Source organism: Arvicanthis niloticus, chromosome 24 (genome assembly GCF_011762505.2).
Source record: "Arvicanthis niloticus isolate mArvNil1 chromosome 24, mArvNil1.pat.X, whole genome shotgun sequence".
Lineage (NCBI taxonomy): Eukaryota > Metazoa > Chordata > Mammalia > Rodentia > Muridae > Arvicanthis > Arvicanthis niloticus.
Window position 1 is genome coordinate 30247468 of NC_133432.1, and position 10404 is coordinate 30257871.

Genomic DNA, 10404 nt, shown 5'->3' on the forward strand with positions numbered 1-10404 from the left:
TAAAACAACAGTTGTACATCTCGTGTGTGTGTGTGTGCGTGTGTGTGTGCACGCCCGCTTGTGTGCAAAGTGTTGAAGAAGTAAGGTAGAAAGGGTCGGGCATAGCTGTCATTGGCCTTGTAACAGGGCCCTAGCCCTTAGCATACTGACTCCATGTTGGAAGTACTCTCTAGGCTGCAAAACTTAGCACATAAACAGCACTATCTGCCAAAACTAAAACAAGGGTCTAATCCAGCACAGTCCACATAGTTCTGGGAAATTCTCAACATCAATTCTGCTTCTGGTCAACTGTTCTTTTAACCGTACGTCAACTCACAACATGGTTTTAGTGCTTAAAAACTCACCTGGAGAAAAGGCTCGGTGCACACCAGGATCCAATCACCTGGTATAGTCGCTGGCCAGCTAATAAAGATTTTTCTACAGAGAAACCCTGTCTCAAAAAACCAAACAAACAAACAAACAAAGATTTTTCTATTGGCTTAAACCATGTCTGAGCAGTCTTCTCTTGTGAGTTCCCCACCACAGCCTTTAATTACAGCATTGGGGCAGAGGCAAGTGGATCTCTACAAGTGTGAGGCCAGCCTGGTCTACATAGTGAGTTCCAGGATAGCCAAGGCTACATAGTCAGACCCTGCTTCAAAAATTCAGATGGGGTGGGAGTGATGTAATCAGAGCTGAAGTCCTTGCCAATTCCCTGGATTCTCTCCTTAGCACCAATAATAATAATAATAATAATAATAATAATAATAATAATAATAATAATAATAAAAGTTGTTGCCAGGCAGTGGTGGTGCATGCCTTTAATCCCAGGTGGATTTCTGAGTTTGGGGCCAGCCTGGTCTACAGAGTAAGTTCCAGGACAGCCAGGGCTACAAAGAGAAACCCTGTCTCGGAAAAGAAGAAGAAGAAGAAGAAGAAGAAGAAGAAGAAGAAGAAGAAGAAGAAGAAGAAGAAGAAGAAGAAGAAGAAGAAGAAGAAGAAGAAGAAGAAGAAGTTGTTGTTGTTCTTGTTGTAATTTTTACTTTATCTGGGCCTGGTAGCATAGGGATATGTCTTGGAAAATCTAAAAAGAAAAAAAAAAAAGAAAAAGAAAAAGAAAGGGGAGAGGGGACCAGTGATACAGCTCAGTAGGTGAAGTTCTTGCTGAGTTTGGTCACCAGAACTCATATTAAAAGGTAAATAAATAAAACCAAGCCTGTTGCCAATTTTGTAATCACAGTACTGGGGAGGAGAGCGATCCTGAAGGCTCGGTACTGAGAAAGGAAGGGAAAAAAGGAGGAGGGAGGGAGAGATCAGTTCTGTCCTGTGGAGATTTAGCAGTAAAATCTGATGGGAGTAATGAACAGAGGGGGTGGGGTGGGTTAAAGAATAAATCCCACACAGCCTAATGTTTAAGCCATTTTCCCCAAGGGACTAGTCGATTCTAGAAGAGCCAGCCAAAAAGCTGGGAACTCTAAATAAAGAGATTCTGACAGATTTGGAGGACCAGATTCCAACACTGGGTCTTTGAGTTGGAGGCCAGAGAGGCCACCAAGTAGGGGACAACCTGAACCAGAGGTCCATCCACCTTTGCAGGGGTTGTATGATGTACACCTAGGATTCATGTCCATTTCAGAAACTGCATCCTAGGATTTATTGCTGAAACTGTTAACCAACTGAGAGGAGGAAGTCAATTCCTTGTGAGGCAGAATAGAGAGAGGGGAAATTATCAAGCCATGAGAAAAAGACAGGGACTTTCTCACCTGAGTTTTGTTGAAGCCTCTAACAGGCTGAGAATCAAGAACTGCAGCTTAGTCCGCTGGCATTTGCTGTGAAGGCGGCCAACACAGAGATAATACTTCTGTATAAAGATATGTTATCTTAAAATAGCCATGGACCAGGCTTAGGGCTGGAGCATGTATGACCATGGGGGAAGCACAACGCAAGGAACCTCCTGTCTCTTCCTCCCAAGTGCTGGGATTAAAGGCTAAAGCCACCACCCCCTGGTCCAACTCTGTTTTGATGGTGTGGACAAATCAATAAACTGATCAGTCAGATGTGCCAAATGGGTGTGTGCAGATACTTCCAGCTCATCAGGTATGATTTAGGGGCTGCCACTTAGTAGGTAACACTACACACAGTCAGCCATATGAGCCATCAGGAAGTTATACACACTTCACGTGTCTATGGAGGTCGGAGGTCACTAGTCTCCATGGCCCAGTTTCATCTTTAAACCCTTTACATGTATGTTTTTATGGTTTTATTAGCATATATTAATTATAATAATGGGTCTCACTGTGTCATTTTTCTTTTCTTTTTTTTTTTTTTTGGTTTTTCGAGACAGGGTTTCTCTTTGTGGCCCTGGCTGTCCTGGAACTCACTCTGTAGACCAGGCTGGCCTCGAACTCAGAAATCAGCCTGCCTCTGCCTCCCAAGTGCTGGGATTAAAGGCGTGCGCCACCACTGCCCACCCCAACTCTTCCCCTTTCAACTTAAATGTATATGTGAGTTGAACTCAGACTTTCTTACATGCTAGGCAAGCACCCTACCAAGTTACGTCACCAGACCAGCCAGGTACCTGACAGCAATCATTTTACAGCTCAGTCTTCGCCACCTACCGACTCTATGTGCATTCAGGGCCTTCTGAACTTTTTCTGTTCTATTTGGCTGTCTTTAACATGTGTGGGCAAGTGTGTAGTATGCTTGTGTGTGCAGGTGAGTGTGTGGTGTGCTTGTTTGTGATGTGTGTGTGGTGTGAATGTGTGTTTGTGTGTGTGTGCACACAGACAAGTGTGTGGTATACATGTGTGTGCATGTGTGTGTGTGTGGTGTAGTGTGTATGGTGCGTGTGTGGGCAAGTGTGTAGTGTGTTTGTGTGTGTGCGCAGGTGAGTGTGTGGTATGCTTGTTTGTGATATGTGTGGTGTGAACGTGTGTGTTTGTGTGTGTGTGCGCACACAGACAAGTGTGTGGTATGCATGTGTGTGTGTGTGTGTGGTGGGCGTGTGTTATATATTATACATGTTCATGAATGTGTGCACATATGTGCATGAAGGCTACAGGTCTTCATTTGGTGATCTCCGCTATCACTTTGCTGTGTTACTTTTTGAGACAGGGTCTTTCACTGAACCCAGAGCTTACAGATTTGTCAAGGCTGGCTCACCAGTGATCTCCAGCAATCTTCTGTCTCTGTCTCTCCAATGCTAGAATTATTCAGGAGAACCATCAAACTTGGTGTTAAAAAAACAAACAAACAAACAAAACATGGATTCTGGGAATGCAAACTCAGGTCCCCATCTCCATTCAGCAAGTACCTAACCAGCTGACGCAGCTCCTGGCCCACGTGTGCTTTTAATCTGAATTTAAGCACTGATTTCCTTACATCCGGAAGCAAGCTTGCTGTTGATATTGCTGACCAGGATCAGCTTCGCTATGTAAACTAATTTAGGAAAAACAATAGACACTGTCAGGATGTCTGACCATCCAAATACACTTTCCATCGATCTGGATCTGCTTCTTCTCTACTCCAGACACTAAGTATCCCAGGCTAGCCTCAAACTCATAATTTTCCTGCCTTAGCCTTCCCAGTGCTGTGAGGATAGGCGTATGTTGCCACATCCTGCCTTTTGATCTTAGTCTGTGGAGTGGATGATATGTGTCTCAGTTCCATGTCACAGAGGTCTTCTGTGGGCCTCACTAGGTTTATCATTAAGTGTTCTTTACTGGCTGTATAAATGGTGTTTTCTCTCCCACTCTATCTCCTGGCTGATGGTCATGAGAATAAAAACTATTGATGGCTGGGTTGTTTTCTGTCCCATCAAATTACCACCTTCTCTAATTGTTTGGGGATGGAAATTCCACTTGCTCCGTTGATCTCTGTGTTCCTTTGCGTGAGCGTGTGTTTGCATCTGCATATACATGTGCGGTGATGCATATGCTCATCCGTGTATGTATGTGCAGAGGCCAGAGGTCAATGTTAGTTCACCTCTGTCACCCTTACATTAGTTTCTTTTTCAGATACTAATACAGCTCCAGCTAGCCTGGAACTTGCTATGCAGACCAGGTGTGCCTCAGATTCACAGAGACCCACCTGATCCCGCCTCTGCCTCCTGAGTGCCAAGATTAAAGGCAGGCAGGTGCCGTCATGACTTATTCTTAGAGATAGTTTCTCCCTAAACCTGGAGCTCATTGATTCAGCTAGGCAGGCTGACCATCAAGTCCAGGGGTTCTTCAGCCTCTGCTACCCAGCTCTAAGGTTATGGATGTGTGCCACCATACGGGGTCTGGGGATCCAAACCAGGTCCCAATGCTTATACAGCAGACACTTCACTCACAGAGCCATGTCCTCAGCCCCAAATACTATCATCTGAATGTCTGAGACAAACTCTCATTTCCCTCTTCCTCTGAGGCCATACTCCTCCCTAAGCTCCATGTTGGCCCAATACCACCTGCCCTTCTGTCTGTCTGTCCTCTGCCCCCCTCTCTCCATTATTTACTATTACAATATTTTATCTGTCTGGGTGTAGTGACCCAGCCCATCATCCCACACTGCGGAGGCTGAGGCAGGAGGATGGAGAAGTCTAGGTCAGCCTGGATCACATAACACAAAAGCCAACCATTTACCATGACCACGCTAAAATTTTTTTCACTTTATAAATTCCACTTTTGAGCTAGGTGTGGTGGCACACAGCTTTAATCCCAGCACTTGGGAGTCTGATCAGGAGAATCTCTGTGAGTTCCAGGACAGCCAGAGCTACGTAGTGAGACCCTGTCTCAAAAAAAAAGTTTTTTGTTTTTTATTTTCGTTTCTTTAGTTGAAGTTTTTACATTCACTGCTTCATGTGTGATTGGGCCAGTGTCACAGCATGAGTGCAGAGGTCAGAGGACAACTTGCAGGCTTGCATTCTCTTCTACTATCATGAGGGTCCTGGGGCTCAGACTCGTCAGGCTTTGGGGGAAGTGCCTTTACCCAGTGACCCATCTTGCCAGTCCAGTAAATGTGTGCTTGAACTGACTGCATTATTCTTCTGAAAACTCTAAAAATAAAAATCACTAATGACCCTCTTCCAGGCTTGCAGCATAACTAAATAAAGATGAGGAAATGTATTTCAGCCGTGGCCTTAGCTGCCTGCTCTGCTGACCGTATGCAGTACTGCTGATCCAGACAGACTACATTACATCCTCCTAGCCACTTGCTAAGACTCTCTGGCCCAAACTCAAACGGAATGAAACTGGCTTTTCTTTCCTTTCTTTGTTCCCTCTATTGTTTGTTTGTTTGTTGGTTTGTTTGTTGAGGTCCAAGAATCACCTCACAAACCACATGAACTGGTTAAGATCCTATAGGGTTTTTAAGCCCAACATCCACAAACATCTATACCAAGTTATTCCACCAATCGGGATTTAGGGATAGGCGTTTCCTTAGCAACATGTCTTTGTTGTACACTTATCCTGCTCCCATTGTTTGGGGTATTCGACTGTGGCAGGGGACTTGCCTTGTCTAATATTTATGTCCTAACTTGCCAACCAGAATGTCAGTTACCCACGTACACGTCTCTTTCTGCCAAGTAGGATGTCATTTCCCAAGGAAGGCTTGGGAACTTAAACTTTACTGGACCACTACTCAAAATGGAAGCCTTATTCCAAGTAGTTTTTTTATATTGGTGTCTCTCTTATATTGGGGTCCATTCCAGGGTCAGCTTATAAAAGCAAATATCATAAAAGCTTATACATAGGTGCAGGAAGTGCTGTTGGGTGGTTGGTTCCAGTCCAAGCTTATTGTGGGTAACTACACAAAACAATTCTAGTTATGTCTATCATGATTGGTTTCCAAGGGCACAGAACATAACAGCATATGTAATCAATCTTGGCATTAAAAAGTTTCCTAGTAACAGCAGAAACATATGAGAACATTTCCTTATAATGGCAGGCTACCCAGGTGCCAGCTACCTAGACCTTCACAGTTGTCTGTATGCATGTGTACAGTGTGTGTGTGTGTGTGTGTGTGTGTGTGTGTGTGTGTGTGTATAGACGCTACAAGACAGAGAACAGCTCTTCTGAAGATATAACCAACAGCCATGCACTCTAGTCCCTTAGTGAGATGATTACAAATTATTTTTTAATTACTGATTTATTATTTATCACACCTATTATGACACCTGTGTGGAGGTCAGAGGGCAACTTGAAGGGATTGTGTGATGGCTACACTTGATTATCAACTTGACTACATCTGAAATTAACTTAAAAACCCCCAGAACAGCCCAGCAATGGTAGCCCCTTGGAGGACACAGGGAGGTGAATCTCTGTGAGTTCCAGGACAGCCAGCAGTACACAGATAAGCTCTTTCTGAAAAAACCAAACCAAACCAGATCAAACCAAAAACATAAACGGGGCACATCTGTGAGGGATTTTGTTTCATTTTGTTTTGTTTTTTTTGAGACAGGGTTTCTCTGTGTAGCCTTGGCTGTCCTGGAACTCACTCTGTAGACCAGGCTGGCTTCGAACTCAGAAATCTGCCTGCTTCTGCCTCCCAAGTGCTGGGATTAAAGGTGTGCACCACCAGTGCCCGGCTCTGTAAGGGATTTTTAAACTATGTATGTATAAGGGTGTGGTGACCCATGGGAAGTGGCACCATCAGGAGGTGTGGCCTTGTTGAAGGAAGTGCATCACCGTCACCGTGAAGGTGGGCTTTGAGGTCTCCTAGTGTTCAGACCCCACCCAGTGAGGATGATAGTCTCTTCTATCTGTCTTTGGATCAAGATGGAGAACCCTCAGCTCCTCCTCCAGTACCATGTCTGCCTGCACAATGTCATACTTTTCACCATGATGACGACAGACTAAACCTCTGAAGCTAAATGTTTGCCTTTATAAGAGTTGCCTTGGTCATGGTGTCTCTTCACAGCAATCAAACCCTAAGACAGTGAGTGTCTGTGTGTGGTTATATGCACATGAGAATAGGTGTGCACAGAGGCCTGGGGTCAGATTTCCTGAAGCTGTTAACTTCCTGACATGGGTGCTGGGAGTCAAACGTGGGTCCCTTGGAAAAGCACTATGTGCTCTCAGCCACTGAGCCAGGAAAATGAAACAAGTCTGTGCCACGCCGACCACCATGACCAGCAGGGAAGAAAGACTAGCACACCAGTTCCTTCCAGAGACAGTTTTACTCAGGAATTGCCTTTCAGTTACAAGATCAAGGGGTGTGCCCCCGTGCCTCCCGTGAGTGCAGCTTAAGTAGCCTCCAGTGGACTGCCCATCAGCCCATACTACATTTTGCTCCACCATAGGTTCACACTCATGACAAGAGATCAGGCTACCGGCAAGTGCAACCTCCTCACCAAATAAGGACTTCTTCCCCCAAGAGGGCTAAGGCAGTAGGCACCATCTTTAGGGCGCAGCAGAAGCTTTCCACACAAGTCACTCCTATCTCAGACAAGAAGAGCAGCAAGGTCAGCTTCCCCTCTCACTCTACTCTCAAGGCCCTTGAACTCATGGGCCAGGGAGTGGCTCAGTGGATAAAGTGCTCACTGTGCAAGTGTGGGACCAGGAGTTCATATCCCCAGGATCCAAGTGAACAAGCTGGTGGGCATGGTGGTTACCTGTAATCCCAGTGCTCAGGAGGCAGAGACAGAGGAATCCAGGACAACCTGGCTAGCCAGACCAGTCGAATCAGTGAACTCCGGGTTCAATTGAAAGAGCCTGCCTCAATGAATAAAGTGGAGAGTGATCAAAGAAGATGCTTTATATCAACTTCTAACTTATATGTATACGCACATGCACACACATCCACATATACACACATGTATACATATACACACCACACACATACAAACACACACACATGTTTACATATACACATATGTACACCATACACACAGACACATACAAACACACACATATGCACATACATATACTCACACACACACACACATATGCCCGCACATACACATATGCAAACCACATGCACACACACACACACACACACACACACACACACTAGCTTGAATTTGGAAAAGGAAGTCTAACTCACCCACAGACCCACTTCCCAACCTCATTTTGGAGCTGAGGAACAGAAAAGACCCTTGCTAGTCTTGGAGCTATGGAAGTGAGGTGAAAGGTGGCTGCTCAGACCCAGGCTTCAGGACACTCCCTAACCTAGGTCTTCAGTGCCTCACAGGGCCTGTGGCTCTGTCAACCTCCATTCCAATGAAGGCTTTTTGGTGACATCTTGTGAAAAGGACGGAAACTGCAGCTCACGTTCCAAATGGAAAGCCTGGTGTCCCTGTCTGTCTGAGAGACAGCCAGGCTTTGAGCCTTATCCAAAGATGGATGTAACAATGAAAGTCAATTCAGAAGAGAGGAAGCAACCAAGGTATGGAGGATGCCCGTTCCCAAAGCCATGTCTCCAAGTTTAAAATTCAAAGCAATTGGCGACATAGCTGTCCTACTAGGGATGGAACGCCTTTAGCTAATGCAACAGCCCTTCTAGCCTATGTCAAGCCTAGATCCCAAGCTATCTCCACAAGAGCGAGGTCCATAGGCTCCACAGGTATGGCGACTCCTGCCTGGAATCCCAGCACTCCAGTACTCCAGAGGTTGAGGCGGTGGTGGCACACCACCCTCAGCAGACAGATCTCTGTGAGTTTGAGGTCAGCCTGGGAGAGAGAGAGAGAGAGAGAGAGAGAGAGAGAGAGAGAGAGAGAGTGAGTTAGTTCTAGGACACCAGGGCTACACAGAGAAATTCTATCTTGAAAAAACAACAACAAACCAAACCAAAAAAGGAATAACAATAACTAAAAACAAAGCAAAACACCCATAAAGCAGCTTCCAGGGCTGGAGAGATAGCTCCAAGGTTAATAGCACTTGCTGCTCTTCCAGGGCTCTGGCTTCAGTTCTGAGTACCTACATGGTGGCTTATACACACTGCCATGCTCCAGGAGATATGATACCCTCCTTCTGACCTTCAAAGACAGCAGGCACACACAGGTACACAGACATATATACCTGTGAAACACACACACACATACTCATACAACACACATACACACATAAATACAGGCTGAATTTACACTCTGGAGGAGCAGGGATGTGCCTGACTTGAACAATCTGATGAACTACTAGGCTATGCCCACTGATACAGTGTCTGTGCAATCCTGTCAGCAGCAACAGGGACAGGGTTCCATTCTGTTATTTGTAGCAGCCTGAGGAAATGATTTAAATTTTACTTCCGTTAAAAAAAAAAAAAAAAAAGAATGTGTTGTGTGCTTTTTCAAAACAGGGCTCCTCCGTGTAGCCCTGGCTGTTCTGGAACTTGCTTTATAGACCAGGCTGGCCTTGAACTCACAGAGATTCACCTGCCTCGGTTTGCCAAGTGCTAAGATTAAAGGCATGCACCACCACCCACCTGGCCTATATGTATGTGTATATATATATATATATATATATATATATATATATATATATATATATTTTAAGTATGAGTGTTTTGTCTGCATGCTGTGCACCTTGGCATGCAGTGCCTGCAGAGACCAGAAGAGGGCATCAGTTTCTCCAGAACTGGAATTTCAGATGGCTGCTCTTTACCTTATGGGTGCTGGGAATCAAACCTGGAACCTATAGAAGAGCAGCCAGTGCTCAGCAGGCACAGAACCATCTCTCCAGCCCCACATTTCTTTACATCCTTTAGGGACCTTGATTCAGGTAAAAGTCTCTGGCTTCAATGCAGAAAAGTGTCTCAAGATGAGCCAATGAGAAGCAGAGTTTATCAAAATAGAAAGTGGACTGGGGGCTGTAGCTCACTTGCCCAGCCTGGGTGAAGCCACGGGTTCCATCACCAGCACTTCACAAACAGAGCATAGAAGTAGCGTCTGTAATCCTAGTATCAGGAAAGTGGAGGCAGGGGGATCAGGAAATCGAGACTATTCTTGAGGCTGACCATGGATACTCGGGACATTATTTAAAGAAAGGAACTGGATGTGGTGCCTCACACCCTTAGTCGTGGCCTTTAGGAGGAGGAGGCAGGCAGATCTCTGTGAGTTCAGAGGCCACCCCCTCTATATAGAGTTCTATGCCAGCTATGGATAGTGAGACACTGTCCCTAAACAACAACCATAAAAACAAAAAAGGAACTCACCAAAGTAAATAAGAAACTGCACGAGAGTGTGGGTGTGGGCTTCTTAAGTTTTAAAAGATTTGTATTTATTTTTATGTGTGTGTTTGGTTCGCATGGATGTATGTTCACCATGTATATGCTGGGTGCCTACAGAGGTAAGAAGGGCATCAGCTTCTCTGGGACTGGAGTTAAAGGTGCTCGAGAGCTACCACCATGTGGGTACTGGGAATCGACCCTAGGTCCTCTTAACCTGAGACAACTCTCCATCCCATGGCTGTGGGCTTCTTAAAGAACAGTGGTTAAGTGTCTTTGTGGTGACCG